We start from the raw sequence: 26,625 nt of genomic DNA, 5'->3' as shown, positions 1-26,625 counted from the left end.
AAAGTTTGCATCATTCAGCTAGCAAGAAGTACTTGCTCTCGTGAGCTGGTCGGTTCTTCTTTAGAAGTTGCACTAAAATTCAGCAACATCGAGGTTGGTTGTCCTGCTCATGTAAGGTGCAACTATAATTTGCTGATCCTTCTGTGCAGTTCCACTAAAATAAAGTGCCATTGTGGTGACAGTGACGACTCATCTTGCAAAAGCTAATAAAATGTTGTACGAGATTACCAGCAGAATTTGATGGAGATTTTGGAAACTCCAATCACCATTTTGTGCAGTTCCACAAAAATTGAGAGATGTTGCACACGTGACATTTTAGTTGAACTGCACAAGACACTCATTCCAAAAGAAAGTGTTTTATGCAGTTCACCAAAAGGCCACAATAGCAACAGGTGAAATGGATATCCCTGTCTGCACAAAAAGATAGAACGCAAACAGTTGCTGGTCAATAAGAATATACGAAACATACACAAAATGAAAAGAAGCATATTAATTCTGTTCATGGAAATCACACAAGGACAATATAAATTTTAAAATGTCAGTAATGCTTCATGATAACGGAAGTATTATGATCAACTATGACATTCGTCAAATATGGGATTACATTAATGGTGGCATTGCTTATTTACCAGATACAGTAAATCAACAGCAGCTAAAGAATTGGTTTAAGGGCATGGGACCATGGGGACACCAGGTCACTCAGCAGCGTAAAGAATCAACTTACTTATCATACTTGGGAAAACAGCAGGAGTACCATTTTTTAACACAGTTTAATTGCATCATATCACTAGAGGCATTAGATTAACAATAACATTGGTTAGACATGTCCTTAAGGTAACAGTGTGATCGCTTCATTTTACATGCGCCTTACATTAACAACAGCAAAAGGTTGGTATAAGGACATGCGGTAGTGGGCGCATCAGCACAATGTACCTACAAAGAGGCATAAAGTGGTGATGTCGAGTTTGTTCATGCTCTGTGAGGGCAGCAAATGTAATCCTGGAGAACTTTTCCTATGTGAGGGCAACAAATCTAATCTTGGAGACCTTTTACAATGTGAGGGCAGCAAATCTAATCCTAGAGACCTTTTACTATGTGAGGGCAGCAAATCTAATCCTGGACATACTCTGTTGACTTGTCCTCCAGCCGCCACTTTCTATCCATTTTTCAACCAATAATAGATATGTTCCTTATCCAGTTTGTACTGAGTTTTCCCATTATTTCCCTTTTCAACCAAGAGACCGGTTGGGTACCCGGTCTGTACTACTTTCCCCCTGTTATTTCCTCTTTGAATCAAGTCCTAGATTCATGCTACGATTCCCCCCCTTTCTTCGTTGTTTGAACCAAGTCCTGTATTCGAATGCATGAAGTAGCTTTACCTCTAATAATACTAAAAATTTAGGTGGATTTGGAAGAGCTGATGGAAGTACAAAAAGATGCACATGCAGACACATTGGGAGCTGGGGCAGTAGAGCAAGGACGCTTTTGAAGAACTTGTATCTGAGGTTTGTAGGGATGTCGGCGGTGGCATATCCGATCTGCGCACAATACGGCAAGGAGGAGGAAGGGCTGGAGGACCTCCCGAGCTGGCGATCAGCACAATGGTACGGGCATCAAATCGTGCCCCGCCAGCAGTTGTGGGTTTCCTCCCTCGGCGGCGATGACCTCGTGAATGATGCACTTTTTAGTCCTCTACACACACCGGCCGAAGGGATCCGGCCGGATCTGTGACCAGCGGTGAGCAGAGAGAAAATGTCGCTACCGCTATCTTGTTTAGATCTGGAGAGGATGATAGAATGAAGAGAGCAACCCTAGTAAAGCAAGCGCTCAGGCCCTTGCGTACATATATAATGGAGTGATTATCTTTTTCTCCACAACGAGTGTTTCAATTTGTGTACAAGGCATTAAAGAAAACAAACTCTCTATTTAAGGTGACTACTGTACGACTCCTACTTACTACTAGTAGTACGAGTATTGTTCACTTGTGCTCCCCGGCCCTCCATTCATTGAACAACCCCACGGGTGAATAAACATACAGTAAGTATTTATATAGAACGAACAAGCTCGAACTATTTTCACGTAGTTAAAAGTTGAGGTTGGGGCCTTTCCCGGGCAGTACGTGCTGCAATTTTTAGGTAGGCGGTTTGACAGAGAGGCGAGGAGGGTGAGCGAGTCGCGGATTCTCAAACTTACTGCTGGAAAGGTCGAGCTGTGCAATTTGACATCTAGTCATGAATTACTAGCGCTACGACTGGGGTGATGCCCCCCTGCCATTCCGCACTCTAATGTGGTGCATGGCACGTCAACCTGGATGCTGGCACTCCCACATGTCGGCGAAGTACGTAGTAGTAAGAAGGAGCAAAGAATGATGCGGTATATACTACTACTACTACTCAGGTCTGAGGAGTGCGAACCACGCTAGCCCAGTGAACCAGCAGTGCGAACCACGGCAGCCCAGTGAACCAGAGTAGAAAACAATGTGGTGATATGGCCATAAAAAACAATGTGCTACGGTCCAGACTGTAGCATGTGTTGACATGGTTTTTGACCAAAACAAAATAGCATGCAAATACTGTACCAAAAGTTAGATAAATGTGAAACGGCAAAAATCCGTTTTATAATGAAAGTTATCAATTAAAAAATATAATCAACCGCTCAAATCAACGATCGAAAAAATAGGCACATTATATATTCGAACGTTGATAATGCACACTTTAAACCGACAATAATAAAATATGGCAAAACAAATTTGTCTTGTATGTACGCGCATCGTGGCCGCTGGATGCTGATCTAAAATTTCACCGTCAAGGACGACGCCAATTTTATTGAAGCATCAGGCAGTATGTTCCTCCATCAGAAGAATATTGTTGTATCTTAACCGATGCACACGAAATATAATTTAATAGAGAAGCCAATCATAAGGTTGATCATTGCGTAAAAAAACCATTTGATAATGATAGGGAACAATTTCAAAATAATGGTATGATATATTTTTGATATTACGAACATTGGAAAAACTCGGTGATTATACAATAGGACAAAAATCATCTAGTTTTGTCATAAGAAAATATGGAGGATGCATGGCGTGTACGCACGCGTTACCGATGTGGAGTTCTAATATCGGTCTAAAATCCCAGCGTCACCTACAATGCGAATATTGACAAAGTATAACAGATGAGGACGTGGCCCCATTAAAATATCACTGCATATACAAAATGTATATAGAATATAATCAATGACTAAAGGAAATATTAGCATCAATCAAATCTGTGGCTGGCAAGTGCTTGCATTATGTGCTAATTCATTCCAGCTAAGCGTACATGTATGTGGGAAATCTGTGTAATAACCATGCATGCATGAAGCTCTAATTAAACAAGTGGGTTAAGAAGCCCATACCCTGGCTTATACCCAAGGGCCCATAGATAGACATTAATAAATATTAAACTAATATTGTGTCCAGAGCCCACGCGATTGACTAGAACTTGGCCTAATTAAACCCATACGGGCTAATTAGAGGTTGCCAGGCAATTAGGGATTAAAAAAACAGAGGAAACGGAAGGGAGCCAGCCACTCCCCACGATCGTGAACATGAACCCACGATCTGGACGTGGGCGCGCGGGCTTCAGCCAAAGTCTTTGGCTATTCTCTGCTCTCTCCTATAAATACCCCCCTGCTCATTGGTTTGGGGTTGAGTTGACATACTGCTGGGTTCTCTAGTCTCCTTCCCTCCTCTCTAGTAGCAATATTCTACTACACATCATACTACACACAAAAACACACCGTGAGAAAAGGAAGCCAGGAGCAAGGGGAAGAACCTTGGTTGGTTCCAAGGAGGAAGAAGGTGAGATATGATGCTACTCTCATGCCCTTAGTTTCGTCCGTTTGGTTCGGAGCAAGGAGTCCTCTCTATTCATCCAGAAAATCTTGTCCTTAGTTCCGGCCGTTTGGTTCGGATCAAGGAGATCTCTCCCTTACTCATGAATTCTTGTCCTTAGTTTTGGCCATATTGGTTCGGATCAAGGTTCCCTTTCTCCCTCATCCATGAAATGTTGTCCTTAGTTTCGGCTATTTTGGTTCGGATCAAGGAATACATATGCATGAAATCACACCTTAGGTTCGGCCTTTTGGTTTGGATCAAGGAATATATAAACCCACAAAATCATGTCCTTAGGTTCGACCTTTTTGGTTCGAATCAAGGAATATGCACTTCATTAAATCATGCCCTTAGGTTCGGCCTTTTTGGTTCGGATCGAGGATTTACATACTACATGAAATCAAGGAGTACCATATTTTTCATATAGAAATCTTGTCCTTAGTTTCGGCCATTTGGTTCAAAGGATGCATATTTTTCTTCACGCGGACATGTCATGTCTAGGGGACATATAAAATGCTCTAAGCATGGGTTCTTTCATGTGAATTCCATGACATGAGCCACAAAAAACTTCTAAAATACTCACAAGGCACATTTCGTGCATGGGTTCTTTCTTGTGAATTCCATGGCACGATGCATAAAATGACTAAAAGTAAACTATGACATGATATGAGTTTTCACTCATGCATTCCATGGAGTGATCCACAAAATGAATGAAATGCAAATTATGATGCTATGACATGGGTCCCTTGATGAATCCCGTGGCAGAAGTCATAATGTAAAAAAGTGCAAACTACCCTATGACATAGGTTCTTTCATGGATCCCATGGCATAGTAAAAATTGTATTATGGCATGGGTTCTTTCAAACGAATTCCACGACATAAATCATCAACCAAACAAAACAGAAATTATGCTCTAAGCATGGGTTCTTCAAAAGGAATTCCATGACACGAGTTATAAATATTGAAAATACATGCATACACCCTATGCATCAACACACGGGCCCAAATCAGGCCTGGCCAAAATCAACCTTCATTTACACCATAACATAAATGAGGTCGAGCACGGAAAAAATATGTTGCATGCATGGTAAAGAAACATATGACATCATATCAAAAATAATGTCATTGAAGAAAACCTATGCGGATAAACTTCAAGTTCCCCCAGGCCGGAGTTCAGCGTCGATCGCGAGGAGGATTCCTTTTATTTTATTTTATTGTAGCATATTGTAATAGGAATGCGATGTAATCCTATGTAATAGATATGTTGGAATTCTTAATCAGGGGTTTTCTCTTCGGAGATGTAATTAACAGATCTTTTATGTAAATGTAAGAGCTCTGGAAATAATGTACCTGTGATGTTTTATATTCTCTTTTTTATTGTATGCATTTATGCACTTAAATTTATTAACTCTGTATCAATGACGTGGACGCGTGTTCTCACGCCCGCCATTTTCCCGTCATCAGCATGTACAGTACTACTCCTCTTTGTTTGGATCCCGGAGTTAGAGCTAGCTTAGGTTGGAATAGCCTCAAATTATCGAAATAGGAGGGGTTAGTTTGAGCTAGTTTGCTGTAACCCAGCTAAAAAACTAGCCGGGTGGAGAGGTTCTAATTGGATTAGTTATCCTCGGGCCCACTAAAAGATAACTAAAATAATCTCCTCTGCCCACACCAGATCGCTCCCCCCCTCTCACACGACTCCTCTCTGTTCCCCATAGGGCCGCCCGCCCAAGCGCCGCTCGCCCTCTCTGTCCTCCGGCCGCCCTCTCCTTCCGGCCTTCGCCGCCCTACTCCGGCCGCCCTCTCCCTCCGCCCTTCAAAGGTCGCCCTACTCCCTCCGCCCTTCAAAGGTTGCCCTGCTCCCTCCGCCCTCCAAAGGTCGCCCTGCTCCCTCCGCCCTTCAAAGGTCGCCCTGCTCCCCCTTCACCGGTCATTTTTTTCCCTCTATCATGCGCGGCGGCGGTGCATCTACCAGGGAGGTCGCGAAAGGGGTGAGTTTGTTCGTTCCTTCTCTGTCTCACAACCATATCATTGATCTTGCTCGCTCTAGCGCTAATTCTGATTTGGAAAAGTAGATCCTGCTCAAACTTGGTATAGATTTGTGGTGCACGCATGGAATTGTTTGATGCTGCTTGAGGAGGTAATAAATCTTTCTAGAGGCCCAAAGATTCAATTCAGCTTTCTAGGTATTTCAGTTTCAGGCTTGCATTATTTCTAGAGGCCTAAAGATTCAATTCACCTTTGTAGGTATTTCAGTTTTAGGCTTGCATTATTTCTAGAGGCCCAAAGATTAAGTTCACCTTTCTAGGTATTTTAGTTTTAGGCTTGCATTATTTCTAGAGGCCCAAAGATTAAGTTCCCAGTAGGCGGCAAGCGGCCCTGCTACCCACGCTGGTGTTAACCTCAACTCGCAAGGCCCGGCATCGGAGGGGTTCCCGGGGCTTGGGCTCTACAGAGCCTTCCTCCAGAGCGACGATGACGAGCTCCTCCCTCGGTGCGTGAGGGGCTCCGGGCTCCCTCCCTATCGTGAATGACTTCCGTGATGAGTTAGCTCATGCTTTGTTTCATGGAGTGTTTTTTTGTGAAGCTTGATTGACGACTTGTATGTTTAAGTGGGATATCTCATTTGTATGGACAAAGTAAAAATTATCATGTTTTGCATGCTTGATTTGTAAAGATGGTTCATTTATGTCAATTGTGAGCGGGAGGAGGCCACATAAGAGCCGGCCACACCAAATCTGCCAGGAAATAGGGTCCAAAGTAGTCAAATGATTGCGAAAGAGCATTTATTGTCAATCTAACCCTGCCATCCATACACCTCTTTGGTTTAGAGTTAGTTCAGGGTTAGTTCAGGGTTAGAATCTAACTCTAACCTCTAACTGACTTAGAGTTCTCCTCGTCTCGGTTCATTGCCATCATACTTTCCCCATTCCTGTGTTTTCAGTATCCTGCGAATCAAAGAGGCCCTTTTTTGCGGGAAAAATCAAAGAGGCCCTTAGACTGGTTTAGGTCCGGTCATTTTTTATAAACGTGTTATGTCCAAAATTTAATGAACGTGCTCCGGTTTCTACAAAAATAATCTAGTTTCATGTAGTAATTCATTTATTTATTTATTCTTCTGCGGGGGGTTTGCATGTAATTCGTGAGGTCTGAAATGTAAGTGCCCCGGCATATGCTCCGAGTCGTGCATGCACTATGACCCAGATGCTCTATGTCCCACATGTCGGCGAATGGGAGCACGTGGAAATATCCTAGGAGTACATATAGGAGGATAAATGCGTGAAAAAATATGTACTGTGAAGCATAGCTGCGGTTCAAAAAGGAGACCTAAAGCGATGACAACTATAGGTCGCACACACCCAACTAGTGGTACTAGACATACGACTATTTTTTCCCTCAAAAAAGAGGTACGAGTGTTGAGTACTCCTATTCTATCAACACGAGTCCCATCTGACAACAGCGTCTGTGCTACAGCTAGCTCTCCTCCCTCATTTCTCTCTTCTAATTCTAAACTCGGCCGACGCCCGGTGGGCAGGGTCGGTTTGCTCAACTGCGACCCCACCTCACAGTGAAAACGTTACGACTGGAACAAAAATGCCATACACTCCCTCCGTTCCTAAATATATGCCTTCTTACATACTATTTCAAATGGAATACAACATACAGATGTATGTAGACATAGTTTAGAGTGTAGATTCACTCATTTTGCTCTGTATGTAGTAGTCACTTGCTGGAATCTTTAGAAAGACTTATAATTGGGAACAGAGGGAGTACTATACTAATAAAACATTAAGGCCACGAGGCGATGCAGTGCTGGTTACAGGAGGCAAGAAGAAGAGATGCATCCATCAACGACATCCACCTCCTCGACTCAGGGCGCCGACCCACCGAACGGCGTCTAAGTAGCAGCGACTTTCGTGGCCAGGTCGACGTGCTTCTGAACAATGGTGTCCAAAGATTCGAGCAACTGGAAGAAGGCCAACATCTTTCTGTCCTTGCTTGCCTTGTCGTGGCCTATGTAGACGATTTCCTTGTAGACGTGGATGTGCAGGTCGACGGTTTCTTGCATGGTGAGGCGCTACCCGGCGAGCGCGGCCTCGAGGTGCACATTCTTCGTCGCGACCTACAGCACCTGCAGGGTCACCAGGGCTTGAAAGAGTTCATAACCATGGAGGCCGATGAGGGTGGCAGGCAATGAGGAGCCTGGACGCGCAGGCTGGAGTAGTACGGCAAGGTCGTCCGCGCGCTTCTTGATGGCAGTGAACTTGTGGATGGAGTTGACCATCATGTCGTCCATGCGAGAGGCGAAGCCAGCGTTAACGAGGGCTATGATGCTGGCGGTCGCCAGCACCGTCTGGAAACGCTGTGCGGTGTTGGGCCGTAGGCCGGCGCCTTGGATGATATGGCACAGCTGATTGCCGCTCGCGTCCATCGCCTCCATAGGTGCTTTTGGCTTCTGGTCACTTGGTCTTGGATTGGAGTGAGCAGTGTTGCATAGAGACTTAGGAGTAGATGGATTGGAGTAGTGGGAAGCCTTTATATGAGACTCCAAACTCTATTGCATTCACATCATGCTGGCTCTATTATACTTCTCCAATTAATTCCCTCTGCTTGTAATTGAGGATGCATCATTGACCGTTCAACGTCTCGGGAACCGCTACCCTCTCCCTCCTTGGCATTCAAGCACCTATGGAGGCGACTGCCACTCGCATCATCTATCGCGTGTCAGGAGACGTTCCCGTCGACGACGAGGTGCCTATGGTGACTTCATAAATTTCAAGACGATAGTGCCGGCTCAGTCTTTCGGAGGTGCTCATAGGGGTAGGGTGTGTGTGTGTGTGCGTTCATAGGGGTGAGTGTATGCGCGTGTATATGAGCGCTTGTGTCTGCACTATGTCAAAAAAACGTAAATGCGTGTCAAAAAGAGACTAGTTAGTATACTCAATATGGTGCACCTCAGAGAGGAAAACGAGAGAACTATGCATTTATTTACGGTGCAGATTCACTCATTTTGCTCCATATGTACTCCGTCTCAGTGTAGTCTAGTCCCTTGTTGAAATCTCTAGAAAGGCAAATACTCCTTTCTGGTTTACAGGGCTATACTAGCATCTAGTAGTACGTACTAGTACAATAGTGGGCTCACATAGCAATTTCGTCTCATGCAAGAGCCTGGCTATATGCGTGCTCCAATGTTCGCAACTGCCATGTTCGGGTTGCGCTTGGCTCTTCGCCTCTTCGAGAAGACGAACAATGATGGTACTAATACTGCTTCTACAGTGTCGAATCCACTGCTGCATGTCCGTCCACCGCGAGCGGGAGGGATAGCTTGTTGTAGTACTATAAGCAAAAGTCTGTCCTCGTTTGCGAGCAACTGCGTGCATGGGTGAGGGAGAAGGCATGTAGTAGTGGAATCAAGCTTCTCCTCGTTGTATGAGTTGACGCTACACATCATAGCACTGGCCCCACATACTTGCCTCTAAACTTTGCTGAAAGACCCACAATGTACAATATATTTGCTGCAACCTCTAACATTTACCCACCACAAATTAAAATATATATTCCTATCTTGACCAGATGAGCGTGCAAACTACAATCACCAGGATGACAGGTAGGGCTAGAAGACTATTTTAATTTTTAAAAAAACTTCGAGACGGCCACATAGCATGGATCCGACCCCATCGATTTTAAGCTTACAGGCATGGTACACGCTATCCTAGACTACTCTACACATGAAACTACCACACGAGTGTCCGGGCTGCACTTGGCTCTTTGCCTGTTTGGGAAGTCGAACAATGATGGAGTACTACTACACCGGAGGAGTACTACAGTACGCTTCTGGCCATCCGGCACCGATTGAACTGCTGCATGTCCATCGCGTGCGGGAGGGAGAGCGTGTAGCGAAAGCTTCTCCTAGTCTTGCCAGCCACCACACTCATGGGCGAGGGAGGGACGCTCCTGCCTTTGCGTGTATGACAGGTGGGCCCGACAGGTGGGTGGCCAACCTATCATACAGCCAAAGGCAGGTGTAGTTAAGTCCGCGAAGGAGAGTATAATCAAACTTCTCGTTGATGTACGAGTTGACGCGACACATCAAAGCACTGCACTCGATATATTTCAATAATTTGCGTTTACCGATGCATTAATTACAACGCATGCATCCATGTCGTGACTCTCCTTTTGATACTTGCATGTGTTGATTTAATGCACCTTGAAGTAGTATAAATATGTGACGGTAAAGCTTTGTAATGCCCCGGTCCTAAAGCGAGAGATGGTTGTGCACCAGGAGGGCGAGATCATGCAGACGGAATAGGAACCGACGATGGAGCTCTCTAAGGTCTCGATGGACCTCACCGTGCTCCACTGCCCCTTGTGCCTTCGCCCCTTGACGCCTCCAGTGTATGAGGTTTGAATACACCTCGTCCGTTCGGCTGATCAAGCAAGGTGCAGGTTTCTTTATTGATGTGATGTTTGATTGATTTCTGTAGTGCAAGGGAGGGCACCTAGCCTGTGTGGACTACCGCATCAAGCGCCCCGGGAACCAGCGGCAGTGCCACAAGTGCGAGCGCGGCGGTGGCTTAGACGTGTGGAACACGGTAGTGGATGCCATCCTTTCGTCGGTGAGGGTGGAGTGCCCGCACGAAGGCTGTGGGCTCTACGTCACTTACCACAAGCTCGCCGATCACCAGAGCATGTGAACACTCGTGCCCTGCAAATGCCCCGTGCCCGTCTGCGGCTACGAAGGCCCGCCGGCGGCGGTCTACCACCACATCAGCACCGCGCATCCCATGCCCGTGCACAGGATCCAATGCGGCAAGGTGCTCCAGCTGCAAGTGCCACTGTCAGAGGCACGACTCTTGTTATTCGCGGAGGGGGGGCAGCCGCGCGTTTTTCTTGGTCGGCGGTGTGCTCGAGATCGGTGCAGCTATCGCCGTGTAGGTCATCTGCATCAGAGCGGGGGCATCCCCATTGCCGCACTACGTGGCCAAGCTGTGAACGCCCCACCGGGGAAGCCCAAAGGCACGACCGACGCCGTCAAGGTGGAAATGGAGGTGACAAGCAGCAAGGATCCCGGCGACGTCGCCGTGCAGGAGCCGACCTTGTTCACAGTTCCGCCCAAGCTGCTGGCCGGGGCTAAGCTGGTGTCCCTCCACATTCAGATTGACAAGCTCACGTCCTAAATGTTTCTACAATGCCTTCTGTTTATCTTAGTAATATGCTAATATAGGGATTAGCTCGGTCTACTTTAGCTTAAGAAATGGTGGGTTTTGGTGGCGATGTAGCAATTACTTCAACCTCATACCAGTAATTTCCAACAGTCGAACGGATATTTTGTGTGTGTTGGATATAAAGTTCCTTTGGGTAAGAAGTACTACTTGTCATCAAAATGGATAAAAGGAGATGTATGTAGACGTATTTTAGTTCTAGATACGTCCCTTTTTATCCATTTTGATGGCAAACACTCCCTCCGTTCCACAATACATGCCTTCCATTTGTGAAAATATAGTTGTATCTAGACATGTTTTAGTATATAGGTACATCCATTTTTTGACAAATGGAAGTCAAGTAGAGTTGTATTTTGGAACGGAGGGAGTATATGCTTGTTTGTTCACGAAGTGTTTCCTACTTGTGCCAGTTAACGCGGCACATCATAGTAGTACTACTACTAGTAGTACTACTTCCGACCCTAATTTCTCCGCGCATAAGTCGAGGCGCAGATACCAAGCAGGGCCTGGTTGTGTTGGACAACTCACTGGACAGCGCACCAGGTAGACGAAGCTCATGTCGTGTTGGTGCCGTGTGGAGCCCACACATTAACCAAAACCTCGCGCCTCCAGCTTAGCCTCCGCGATTTAAACTTCTCAAACTCAAGGCCAAGGAGCAACGTGAATCCTATGATCGAACCAATCGGATGGTTGAGAACACTACAATTTGTAGCTACAGATGCATGTGTGACTCCCAGATGCATAGGCCGGGGGTCATCATCCTCCTTTTCGAGAAAAAATAGATGCGTGTGTGAGAGGACGAGTGCATGCGTGCACCATGATGTCTACTACACAACCTTCTTCTTGTAGACGTTGTTGGGCCTGCAAGTGCACATGTTTGTAGGACAGTAGCAAATTTCTCTCAAGTGGTGCTGTGTGGGAGGCGTAGGATGAAGATGGTCTCTCTCAAGCAACCCTGCAACCAAATAACAAAGAGTCTCTTGTGTCCCCAACACACCCAATACAATGGTAAATTGTATAGGTCCACTAGTTCGGCGAAGAGATGGTGATACAAGTGCAATATGGATGGTAGATATAGGTTTTTCTAATCTGAAATAATAAAAACAGCAAGGTAACTAATGATAAAAGTGAGTGTAAACGGTATTGCAATGATAGGAAACAAGGCATAGGGTTCATACTTTCACTAGTGCAGGTTCTCTCAACAATAATAACATAGATAGATCATATAACAATCCCTCAACATGCAACAAAGAGTCACTCCAAAGCCACTAATAGCGGAGAACAAACATAGAGATTATGGTAGGGTATGAAACCACCTCAAAGTTATTCTTTCGGATCGATCTATAAAAGAGTTCGTACTAGAATAACACCTTAAGACACAAATCAACCAAAACCCTAATGTCACCTAGATACTCCATTGTCACCTCAAGTATCCGTGGGCATGATTATACGATATGCATCACACAATCTCAGATTCATCTATTCAACCAACACAAAGTACTTCAAAGAGTGCCCCAAAGTTTCTACCGGAGAGTCAAGACGAAAAATTTGCCAACCCCTATGCATAGGTTCATGGGCAGAACCCGCAAGTTGATCACCAAGATATACATCAAGTGGCACGTGATATCCCATTGTCACCACATATAAGCACGGCAAGACATACATCAAGTGTTGTCAAATCCTTAAAGACTCAATCTGATAAGATAACTTCAAGAGGAAAACTCAATTCATCACAAGAGAGTAGAGGGGGAGAAACATCATAAGATCCAACTATAATAGCAAAGCTCGCGATACATCAAGATCGTGCCATAGAGAGAACACGAGAGAAAGAGAGAGGTCAAACACATAGCTACTGGTACATACCCTTAGCCCCGTAGGTGAACTACTCCCTCCTCATCATGGATAGAGCCGGGATGATGAAGATGGCCACCGGTGATGGGTTCCCCCTCCGGCAGGGTGCCGGAACAGGCTCCCGAGAGGTTTTGGGTGGCTACAGAGGCTCGCGGCGGCGGAACTCCCGATCTATCTTCTTTTTTGATGTTTTTAGGGTACGTAGGCTTATAAAGGCGAAAGAAGTCGGTCGAGATAGCCTCGAGGGGTCCACAAGAGGGTAGGTCATGCCTAGGGGGGTGGGCGTGCCCCCTATCTTGTGGCTTCCTTGATGCTCCCCTGGCTTGCACTCCAAGTTTCCTGGGTCACGTTCATTCCAAAAATCACGCTGCTAAAGGTTTCATTCCGTTTGGACTCCATTTGATATTCCTTTTCTTCGAAATACTGAAACATGCAATAAAACAACAATATGGGTTGGGCCTCCAGTTAATAGGTTAGTCCCAAAAGTAATATAAAAGTGTATAATAAAGCCCGTAATGATTCAAAACAGATAATAAAATAGCATGAATGCTTCATAAATTATAGATATGTTGGAGACGTATCAGCATCCCCAAGCTTAATTCCTACTCGTCCTCGAGTAGGTAAATGATAAAAGAAAGAATTTATGAAGTATTAATGCTAGAAGGTGCACAAGTTTGATCAATGATAATTTCAATCACCTTTTCTAGCATGATAATATGTCATAAGAGTAGTTCATCTCATAAAACTTCTCATGATAAAGTAACAAGCCATTCACATGTCAAAGCATCGACCATAAACTTTCTTGAAAACTAGCAAACTTAATTCTAAGTCATCAAACAATTGTAATACATCTTATTTTCAGAAATAGCAAACTCCACATACTCAACTATCATATAGTCTTCTACAATTGCTAACACTCACGCAATACTAATGGTTATGGAGTTTCAATCGGACACTGAGAAAGATAGGGGCTTATAGTGTTGCCTCCCAACGTATTCACCTTTGGGTGATGTCAACAATAATAGTTCATGATAACTTACATCCAATTGGATATATATATATCAGGATCTTCCCAACACGAGGTGCTTGCCAAAGTATAAAATGAAAAATGGAAAGGTGAAGATCACCTTGACTCTTGCATAAAGTAAAAGATAGAAAGTAAAAGATAGGCCCTTCCCAGAGGGAAGCAGAGGTTATCATGCGCTTTTAGGGTTGGATGCACAAAATCTTAATGCGAATGAACGTCACTTTATATTGCCACTTGTATATGGACCTTTATTATGCAGTCCATCAATTTTATTGCTTTCGTAACAAGATCGTATAAAGCTATTTTCTTCACACCAAAAGATCATACATATGTAGAGAGCAATTTTTATTGCTTGCACCGATGACAACTTACTTGAAGGATCTTACTCAATCCATAGGTAGGTATAGTGGACTCTCATGGCAAAACTGGGTTTGAGGATATTTGGAAGCACAAGTAGTATCTCTACTTGATGCAAGGAATTTTGTCTAGCATGATGGGGAAAGGCAAGCTCAACATGTTTGAATGATCCATGACAATATACTTTAACTGAGATGTGTGAAAACATAACCCATTAGATTGTCTTCCTTGTCCAACATCAACTCTTTAGCATGTCATACTAAATAAGTGCTCCCAATTATAAAAGATGTCTAGGATAGTGTATTTATATGTGAAATCTCTCTTCCTTCAATATTCTTTCATGAATTGTTCAAATGACCAATACAATGCTTGCTAACCTTCAATAAATTTACAACCTCTACTTTTTAGATGTGAAGTCATTACTCCCCATGTGATAAGCAAATGAAACATGTATAATTTCATATTTATGACAATCAACTCATTCAACAATTTACTCATAGGATATAAGTGAAGCACACGAGTAAATGACAAACTACTCCAACAAAATATAAGTGAAGAACAATGAGTAGCTAAATAATTATGTAACTATGCGAAGACTCTCTCTCATTTAAGAATTTCCAATCTTGGTATTGTATTCAAATAGCAAGCAAAACAAAATAAAATGATATTGCAAGGATAGCACAACTCATGTGAAGAAGCAAAAACTTAGGCTCAACCGATACTAACCGATAATTGTTGAAGAAGAAAGGTGGGATGCCTAACGGGGCATCCCCAAGATTAGATGCTTGAGTCTTCTTGAAATATTATCTTGGTATGCCTTGGGCATCCCCAAGCTTGAACTTTTATGTCTCCTTAATTCCTCTCATCTCATGGTTTCTCTTTTTATCAAAAAGCTTCATCCACACCAAACTCAACAAGAACTCGTGAGATAGGTTAGTATAAACCAATGCAAAACCTTATCATTTTCTACTGTAACAAATCAGTAAAATAATTATTCAACATTGAATACTAAATGCCTCTGCATATTTAATACTCCTATCCTCAAATTTAATCATTAAACAAGCAAACATATGCAAACAATGCAACCATAACAGCAATCTGCCAAAACAGTAATCTGTAAAGAATACAAGAGTATAAATACTTCCCTAACTCCAAAAATTATGAGAAAAATACTACGCTGTAGAATATTTATCAGAGCTCATTATGCAAAAAAAATCAACATTATATCATGTTCTGACTTTTCTAGGGAATTTTTGCAACAGCGGTAAACTTTCTGTTTTCAAACAGCAACATGTATACTAGCAAAATAAGCATGGTAAAGGCTATCCTTGACATTTTTATTGAAACTAAATAAGCAAAACTTTATTCTAAATAAAAGAAATCAAAAACTAACAAAATAAAATGACGCTCCAAGAAAAACACATATCATGTGGTGAATAAAAATATAGCTCCAAGTAAAGTTACCGATGAACGAAGACGAAAGAGGGGATGCCATCCGGGGCATCCCCAAGCTTAGGCTTTTGGCTATTCTTGAATATTATCTTGGGGTGCCTTGGGCATCCCCAAGCTTAGGCTCTTGCCACTCCTTATTCCATAGTCCATCGAATGTTTACCCAAAATTTGAAAACTTCACAACACAAAACTCAACAGAAAACTCGTAAACTCCGTTAGTATAAGAAAATAAAACCACCACTTAAGTACTGTAGTGAACTCATTATAAGTTCATATTTGTGTAATATATACTGTATTCTAACTTCTCTATGGTTCATACCCTCCGATACTACTCATAGATTCATCAAAATAAGCTAACAACACATAAACAGAATCTGTCAAAAAACAGAATAGTCTGTAGTAATCTGTATCAAACGTATACTTATGGAACTCCTAATTAGGAAGACCTAAGCAATTTGTGTACCAATCCAGAGCAAAAAGAATCATATCGGAAGCACGTTTCTGTGAATTAACAAAACTAATTTACTGGGTGCAAAAGTTTCTGATTCTCAGCAGGATCAACACAATTATCACCGTAAGCTATCCTAAAGGTCTTACTTGGCACTTTATTGAAACAAAAGATATAAAACATGATTACTACAGCAGCATAATCATGTGAACACACAAAAATAGTAAGGATAAATATTGGGTTGTCTCCCAACAAGCGCTTTTCTTTAATGCTTTCTAGCTAGGCATGATGATGACAATGATGCTCACATAAAAGATAAAAATTGAAACATAACGGGAGCATCATGAAGCATATGACTAGCACATTTAAGCCTAACCCACTTCCTATGCATAGGGATTTTGTGAGCAAACAACTTATGGGAACAATAATCAACTAGAATAGGAAGGCTAAACGAGCATAACTTCAAAACTTTAAGCAGATATAGAGGAAACTTGATATTATTGCAATTCCTACAAGCATAAGTTCCTCCCTCATAATAATTTTCAGTAGCATCATGAATGAATTCAACAATATAACCAGCACCTAAAGCATTCTTTTCATGATGCACAATCATAAAAAAATTATTACTCTCCGCATAAGCAAATTTCTTCTCATGAATAATTGTGGGAGCAAAATCAACAAGATAATTATCATGTGAGGCATAATCCAATTGAAAACTAAAATCATGATGACAAGATTCATGGTTATCATTATTCTTAATAACATACAAGTCATCACAATAATCATCATAGATAGCAACTTTGTTCTCATAATCAATTGGAACCTCTTTCGAAATAGTGGATTCATCACTAAATAAAGTTGACACTCTTCCAAATCCACTTTGATATTCATCACAATAAGATTCAACATCCTCCAAAATAGTGGGATCACTACTTCCCAAAGTTGACACTCTTCCAAACCCACTTTCATCAATATAATCATCATAAATAGGAGGCATGCTTTCATCATAATAAATATTCTCATCAAAACTTGGGGGACTAAAAATATCATATTCATCAAACATAGCTTCCCCAAGATTGTGGCTTTGCATATCATTAGCATCATGGATATTCAAGGAATTCATACTAACAACATTGCAATCACGCTCATCATACAAAGATCTAGTACCAAACATTATAATGCATTCTTCTTCTAGCACTTGAGCACAATTTTCCTTTCCATCATACTCACGAAAGATATTAAAAAGACGAAGCGTATGAGACAAACTTAACTCCATTTTTTTTGTAGTTTTATTTTATAAAATAAAGTAGTGATAAAACAAGAAACAAAAAGATTCGATTGCAAGATCTAAAGATATACCTTCAAGCACTCACCTCCCTAGCAACGGCGCCACAAAAGAGCTTGATGTCTACTGCACAACCTTCTTCTTGTTGACATTGTTGGGACTGCAAGTGCACATGTTTGTAGGACAGTAGCAAATTTCCCTCAAGTGGATGATCTATGGTTTATCAATCCGTGGGAGGCGTAGGATGAAGATGGTCTCTCTCAAGCAACCCTGCAACCAAATAACAAAGAGTCTCTTGTGTCCCCAACACACCCAATACAATGGTAAATTGTATAGGTGCACTAGATCGGCGAAGAGATGGTGATACAAGTGCAATATGGATGGTAGATATAGGTTTTTGTAATCTGAAATAATAAAAACAGCAAGGTAACTAATGATAAAAGTGAGCGTAAATGGTATTGCAAATGTAAGAAACAAGGCATAGGGTTCATACTTTCACTAGTGCAAGTTCTCTCGACACTAATAACATAGATAGATCATAAAACAATCCCTCAACATGCAACAAAGAGTCACTCCAAAGCCACTAATAGCGGAGAACAAATGAAGAGATTATGGTAGGGTACGAAACCACCTCAAAGTTATTCTTTCGGATCGATCTATTCAAGAGTTCGTACTAGAATAACACCTTAAGACACAAATCAACCAAAACCCTAATGTCACCTAGATACTCCATTGTCACCTCAAGTATCCGTGGGCATGATTATACGATATGCATCACACAATCTCAGATTCATCTATTCAACCAACACAAAGTACTTCAAAGAGTGCCCCAAAGTTTCTACCGGAGAGTCATGACGAAAACGTGTGCCCACCCATATGCATAGGTTCATGGGCAGAACCCGCAAGTTGATCACCAAACATACATCAAGTGGCACGTGATATCCCATTGTCACCACAGATAAGCATGGCAAGACATACATCAAGTTTACTCAAATCCTTAAAGACTCAATCCGATAAGATAAATTCAAGAGGAAAACTCAATTCATCACAAGAGAGTAGAGGGGGAGAAACATCATAAGATCCAACTATAATAGCAAAGCTCGCGATACATCAAGATCGTGCCATAGAGAGAACACGAGAGAGAGAGAGATCAAACACATAGCTACTGGTACATACCCTCATCCCCGAGGGTGAACTACTCCCTGCTCGTCATGGATAGCACCGGGATGATGAAGATGGCCACCGGTGATGGGTTCCCCGGCAGGGTGCCGAAATGGGCTCTCGAGAGGTTTTTGGTGGCTACAGAGGCTTGTGGCGGCGAAACTCCCGATCTATCTTCTTTTTTGATGTTTTTAGGGTATGTAGGCTTATATAGGCGAAAGAAGTCGGTCGAGGGAGCCTTGAGGGGCCCAAGAGAGGGTAGGGCACTCCTAGGGGGGTGGGCGCGCCCCCTATCAGCTTCATATTTGAGCAACTAAGCTTGTTTAGCTTGATGGGTGAAGCAGTGCTATTATGACACGAAGCACGTAGGCTGATGGTATAGTGATCATAAAGGGGGGAAACCCTAAGCATATTTTTTTGAGCAAAAGAGGGTTTCCCCTTTGATTTCTATTAAAGAAACCACCACAGAACCAACATGATCATTTAAACCCTATTATAACCGTGCCATGGCAGATTTAAAGCTGCAAACAATAGAAATGCTATTTAGCATCCCTTGTTTGCTTCGAGCTAAGAACTAAATTCTAAGATCTGAAAAGAAAGTACAGTAACCAAGTTACGATCTATTTTCTGGTTGAGTTCATAAAGTTGAGCATATATGAAGTACCACCTCTCTTGCGGCGTCGTGTAGGCATCGGGGTTGCGATGGCTTTCGGTGGCGTTGAAGCAGATCTACGATGGTAGACGGGTGCATCGGGGGATCAGTCCCATTGTAGTAGACGAGAAGGTCGTGTCAGCGGCCTCGGCAAAGAGGACAACGGCGCAGATGAAGCAAGAGGACGTGATGCAAGGCTCCTGGTCCATCTGTAGGACCTTGAAGTATGTCTAGTGGGGGGGTGATTAGACTACTTGACCAATTAAAAACTTAACCTTTTCCCAATTTTAGAGTTTGGCAGATTTTAACAATCTTTGGACAAGTCAAGCAATCATCATACAAATCAAGCAAGCATGCAAAGAGTATATAGGCAGCGGAAATTAAAGCATGCAACTTGCAAGAAAGTAAAGGGAAGGGTTTGGAGGATTCAAACGCAGTTGGAGACACGGATGTTTTTGGCGTGGTTCCGATAGGTGGTGCTATCGGACATCCACGTTGATGGAGACTTCAACCCACGAAGGGTAACGGTTGTGCGAGTCCACGGAGGGATCCACCCAAGAAGGGTCCACGAAAAAGCAACCTTATCTATCCCACCATGGCCGTCGCCCACGAAGGACTTGCCTCACTAGCGGTAGATCTTCACGAAGTAGGCGATCTCCTTGCCCTTACAAACTCCTTGATTCAACTCCACAATCTTTGTTAGAGGCTCCCAACTGACACCTAGACAATCTAGGAGACACCACTCCCCAAGAAGTAACAAATGGTGCGTTGATGATGAACTCCTTGCTCTTGTGCTTCAAATGATAGTCTCCCCAACACTCAACTCTCTCTCATAGGATTTGGATCTGGTGGAAAGAAGATTTGAGTGGTAAGCAACTTGGGGAAGGCTAGAGATCAAGATTCATATGGTAGGAATGGAATATCTTGGCCTCAACACATGAGTAGGTGGTTCTCTCTCAGAACTGGTAAGTTGGAAGTGTACGTTTGTTCTGATGGCTCTCTCCATGAATGAAGAGGAGGTGGAGGGGTAATATAGCCTCCACACAAAATCTAACCATTACACACAATTTACCAATCTCAGTGGGACCGAATCAACAAACCCGATCAGACCGATTTAGTAAACCTAGTGACCGTTAGGATTTTCGGTGGGACCGAAATGCAACTCGGTAGGACCTATATGGTTAGGGTTAGGGCATAACGTAATCTCGGTGAGACCGATTACACAAACTCGGTGAGACCGATTTTGGTAATTAGCTAACCAGAGAGTTGGTCAGGTAAACTCGGTGGGACCGATTTGATCTTTTCGGTGAGACCGAAATGTTACAAAAGGGAAACAGAGAGTTTACATTGCAATCTCGGTGGGACCGATCGCTCACTTCGGTTAGACCGAAACGTTACGAAGGGAAACAGAGAGATTACAATCCCATCTCGGTAAGACCGAGATCCCTATCGGTGACACCGATTTGCCTAGGGTTTGTGGCAGTGGCTATGACATTTGAACTCAGTGGCGCCGGATAGAAAGAATTGGTGTGACCAATTTTGGCTTTAGGTTTAGGTCATATGAGGATGTGAGAAAGTAGTTGAGGGTTTTGGAGCATATCACTAAGCACATGAAGCAAGAGGCTCCTTAAGCAACACCTCATCCCTCCTTGATAGTATTGGCTTTTCCTATAGACTCAATATGATCTTGGATCACTGAAATATAAAATGTAGAGTCTTGAGCTTTTGAGCTTGAGCCAATCCTTTGTCCTTGATATTTTGAGGGATCCACTTTCATCATCCATGCCATGCCATTCATTGAGCTTTCCTGAAATAATAGTCTTGGAATAGCATTAGCTCAATGAGCTATATGTTGTTATGAATTACCAAAATCAGCTAGGGATAGTTGCACTTTCAATCTCCCCCTTTTTGGTAATTGATGAAAACATATAGATCAAAGCTTCGAAAAATGATAATAAGATTGAAAAACATCGTCGCTTTGAGAAGTATGTGATAAGCAAGAGCTCCCCCTAAATTTGTGCATAGTTTAAGATTTGCTTTGGGCTGCAAATGCACAAGGAATTAGGCTCATGGGTTACTCTTCCATGTCACATACATCTTGGTGGAGCGCTCAAAATAATAAAGATTGAATACATGCACTCATCACCAAACAAAGTGAATGATCATATAAGGATAGGTAAGATAATAACATATAATCAAGCATAAGTGTAGCTTATGATCAAACACATGATCATCAATGTCTCATAGGTAATGCATTGTATCTCAAGCAATCAAAAGCAAACACGTTCAACCAAGAAGACAAGAGAGAACAAAAAACAGCAAATCTCTCTCTCTCTCAAAGCCTATGATCTATACAGTTTTCTCCCCCTTTGGCAACAAGTTACCAAAAACTTCATAGAAAATGCATAGTGCTAGATCGTCTCTCAGGCTTGGTCTTCCGTTGGTGGTGTAGAGATGGCTCCTTGGATGAAGACTTCAGTTGATGTAGACGGAGCTGGAGGAGTTGGTGCTGGAGCTGGTTGCCCTGGAGCTGTAGGAGCTGTAGCCGGTGCAGATGATGTGGCTCTTGTGTCTGTTACAGGCACTGCAGCTGACCTCTGAGCTCTAGGCACTCTGGTAAATGCATCTGTGGTTGTCTTGCCCTTCCTCTCCTGCATGTCATCCTGCAGTTGTTCCACAACTGACTGAATCTCAGTTACTTTGACATCAAGATCATAGAATTTTTGTTCCATGATTCTTTCCAGGCTCTCCTGGTTTTGAGTTAGGGTGGCCAACCCCTTCTCAATCCTCAGTGTTTATGCTATCAAGTAACCAAGCTTCTCATGTTTGTTCTTCAAGAAATACTCAGATGCCTCCTCTTGAGTTGGCATCTTGGCAGCCTTCTCTTTCCTTGCCTTCTTCCTCTTCTCTTGAGCTTGCACTGATGATGGATCATTCTCATTCATGAAAACTTGATTGTCCTCAAAGTCTGGATAGAGAGCAAAATGTTCTTTATCCAACTAATATTTTCCTGTGCCCATCTTTGAGTTAATCAACTCCTGAATCTGTGGGGCATATCCACCACTTCTCTTTTGATCTCCTGCAGTCCTCTTAATGGTTTCTACCATAAGGCTCATGACTTTGAATTTCTGGGGCACATAAAAAATGTGAAGCATGTTAATTGCATGCCCTCTTATCATGTTGTGGTCACCTGATTTGGGCAAAAGAGTGTGCCTTAAGATCCAGTTGATCGTAGGCAGCCCTGACAGAAGAAAATGGACTGACCCAAACGAGAAAGTCTCAAGGGCTTTGTCTGGGATCTCTTTGTACATATGTGACATAGAATTGTGTCCCATCTTCTTCTTGGCATATACATCCAAGTCATCTTCACTCTCCTTTGGGGCTTTGATCAGACTTGCCCATTCCTCTATGGTTGACTGGTATCTTGTTCCTTCAGACATCCAAACTATCCTGCCATCTGCATAGAAATGTGCTGTGGAGTAGAATTGCATAGTGAGTTCATCATTCCAGTTGGTGAGCTTCTGCCCAACAAAATCTGCAACTCCATAAGCAATGAAACTGTCTTGCACTCCAGGTTAGTGTTCTTCATTTTCCTTCATGTAGGTCTAGTCGACCCACCTCATATCACACACTATGGGCTTCTTGTCCAACAAGATTGTCTCGTAGAAGTCCTGCTGCTCCTTGGTGTGGAACCTGTAATCTACAGCAATCCTCCTCCTAGTGGCATATGGATCAAACAATCTCCATAGCCTCAAACCTGAGTCTTTCCTGATCTCCATGTTCTCAGCCACAGGATGAGCATCATTGTGGTCTGGAATCTTGGGTTTGAGCTTTCTTAGGATCTGCCCTTCTTCATCTTCCTCAGCAGCAACCTCAAGCATTGGGGCCTTGTTCTTCACAGCTGCTGGTATACTCCTGGTATTTCTCTTTGGTGCAATCTTGGGCTTGGGGGCAGCTTTGGGTGCTTCTTTGGGCTTTGATGTTACAACCCCTGACTTTATAGCATCACCCATAAGCTTTTGTGCCTTTGGTGCTGGTGCAGCAACCTCTTCTTCCTCTTCCATCATGGAAGGTTGACCAACAACTCTGGCCATGGTCTTCTTGACCCTTTCCTTCCTTTTCTTTCCTTCTGCAGCTGGCTCTTCAGGCATCTCAGATACTTGAGCTGATCCTCTGGCTTTGGACATTGGCTATCTTCCTGCTGGCCTTTTGATCTTCATGCCTAGCTTTATGTTCTTTCTGAGCCATACTCCTTCTTGAGCACTACCTTCTTGGAAGTAGCCTCATCTTCTGCTGCCACATAGTCCTCATCCTCTGAGTCTGAGGTTCTCTTCCTTCTTGCTCTTGTGGCTGCTTTGGGCAAGTTGCTAGGAGTACTTCTGCTGCCTTCATCTGAAGTACTTGAGGGACTAGTGCCCTCACTCATGTGAATCTGCTCTTCTTCCCTGTTCTAACAGTCACTTTGGTCTGACATGCTGCAAATCACTGACTGCTGACCCTGTGAATAGTTATAGATGAGACAGAGTGGATGAGCATCACAAAATGCAGAGATTTTTTTGCAAAAGAATGATTCAAAAACTTAGTTTTAGTTTCCACAGAAAGCATTTTGGATCTACCGATTTTCAAACTCAGTGATACCGAAGCAGTTTTGGAACCTAAACTAGTGAACTCAGTCAGACCGAGTCACAGTTCGGTGGCACCGAGTCTGCTAGGGTTTCACAAAGTTCTAAAACCGTTCACACCGATTTGTAATTCTCGGTCAGACCGAGACTTACTAGTGCAATGGCGTTAGCCAAATCGGTGAGACCGAGTTTTTCAACCCGGTGGGTCCAAGATGGTTTCGGCGGAAACCTAACCCTAAATTTTCGAATCATGTCTATTCTAAGGATCACATTGACTGGATAGGAGTGTTTCAATCGTGGCAAGATGCATTACGAACACAATGTGCTGAGAATCAGATGAGGAAAGCACTGTGATCGAGTTCATACCCTAGTTCGGCGGTGAACTCGCTACGGCGGCAACGGTGGAGAAGAACTCCGTTGACGGTGGCGGAGACCAGCGACAGGAGGCGGCTGGCGACGAAGTCGACGATCCGTAGACCTAGTAGGCAGAGCGAGCTACGCGCGGGCGAAGGGGTTTGGAGGAATTTCCAAATTTTTGCCTGTGACTATATATAGCCCGACACTGTCGGTGTGACCGAGTTGAACAACTCGGTGGCACCGAGATGCATAACTTTTAATAGTTACAGCAACTCGGTGTGACCGAAAAGTTCATATCGGTTGCACCGAGATTGAAAACCTAGATCGACTTAGTGATCTCGGTGGGACCGAAATTGAGGAATCGGTCAGACCGAGAATCACAAAGAATATTGGAAGTTTAAGTCTCTGACGTATCGGGGACTCCGAGTGCTCCTCACACAGAGTGGTTCAAATCTGACTTGATCAAATTTTGTGATGTAGCATGAATAGAGTTTGAGACGAGAAAAGCATAGATAGCTAGAGAAGGTTCTTAGGCATTCTTGTCCATCCACTTTGCCAAAGAAAAAGAAGCCAATCAATCAAAACAACAAGTGGATGTCCTCAAATGAGTAAAATATGCAACCAGCATGCTCACACAATGAAGTGACCAATGAAATATGTGGCAAAGCATGCACAACCAATTCTAGCATCTATCAAACAATTGGCGATGACCAGGTCATCTATATATGAGTATATTGACTTAGGAATCAAATGAGAACATTTGATCATAGGTCATACTCATCGTTTAAGCTCAAGTGGGGTTACCACTTTTACATAATGCATTGATGTGTTCACACCATTAGAGTTGCTTTGACTAAATTCTTTATAGTTAAGCTCCCCCTAGATGTGAGATCCCCCCTTAGAGGGATGAACTAACCTTGGGTTTTGTCGATGATGACTTCATGTAGGTGTTAAAGATGTGAATGCTCAAAGTTGATGTAGATCATTTGGAGCAATCTTTTGGAGTGAGTTGCACTTTCAACATACCTACATGGGTTAGTCCCACAAGGAAGAAAACAAGAATATCCATAGACATAGAGTGATGCACACACAAAATTGTGTCCATGAAATCATTTGGTTACCTTGTCCCTTGCCATACCAACATGAGGGTTTGTGACTCCTTGAACTAGTGCAAGACATGGAAGTTGATTGCACTTGGTCTTGCCATCAAGATATGAGTGAAGAATGTTGGTGGAGTCACCCTCAAGAACTCTCTAGTTCTTCTTCTTCAGGATCCACATCATCTTGATGGGAATCCTTGGAGTTGTGGTTGTACTTGATGAAGTAGAACTTGACGTAGTATTGGGAACCCACTTGAACAAGGCCTTAGGTGCTTCTTCAAATGCATCAATCTCCTTTTGAAGCTTGTCCTTGCCTTTATGGTCTTGTGGTGGAAGATCATCTTGAGCTTGTGTTCCCTTGAAAGAAGTAGGATCATACTTCTCTTGTTGTGGAACAAACTTCATCTTGGGGTATTGATCTTATTCCCACTCAACTCCATTGGCATTCAACTTTCATTCAAAACAAACACCTTGATTCTTCCGGTGCCTTCCTTGCTTGCATACAATTTCCTCGAATTGCTTACTCCCGGCAAGGCTCTTGTATACACTTTTCTCTATAATTCCTTTCAATAAGCTGTTTTCTTGTTCAAGTGTAACTTGGCTAAGAGAATCATTAGTGGAATCAAGAGAACTACTAGAAGCAACAATATTTGATTTATCATTGTTGTTGTTACTACTAGAGAAAGAATCTTTCTTGTTCTTGTTACTAGACTTGACTTGAGGCATGTAAGTTGATAAGAGTAAACGCTTGGCAATATAAGAAGAACTTTTCTTACGAAGATCATCATTGATTGCCTTTAAGAACTCATGCTCTTGCTCAAGATTGAGCTTTTCAAAGTGTAACTTCTCATGAGCCCTTAAAAGTTCTCGATGATTTTCGAAGATAGTTTCATGAGCTAACTTAAGAGTGTTTAGTTCTTTAGTTAGAAGCTCAATCTTCTCCTTATCATTGTCATTCGTTTTTTCTTGTTTAGCATGATTAATTGATGTTCCATCATAGTATTCATCACTAGAGTTGTCAATGAGTAAATCATCATCACCTAGCAAGTCATCTTCATCACTATTGAAATCACCATACTCGGCATGTGTTACCTTTGGACCTTTGGCCATGAAGCATCTTCCAATTCCTTCATTTGGTGAGTCAAATATGTCATAGGAGTTGGTTGTCACGAGTGCTAGACTGGCAACACCTTCATCTTGAGTATGTTCAGAGTCG

Source organism: Triticum aestivum, chromosome 3B (assembly GCF_018294505.1).
Source record: "Triticum aestivum cultivar Chinese Spring chromosome 3B, IWGSC CS RefSeq v2.1, whole genome shotgun sequence".
Lineage (NCBI taxonomy): Eukaryota > Viridiplantae > Streptophyta > Magnoliopsida > Poales > Poaceae > Triticum > Triticum aestivum.
Note: the sequence above shows the minus strand (reverse complement) of the source record.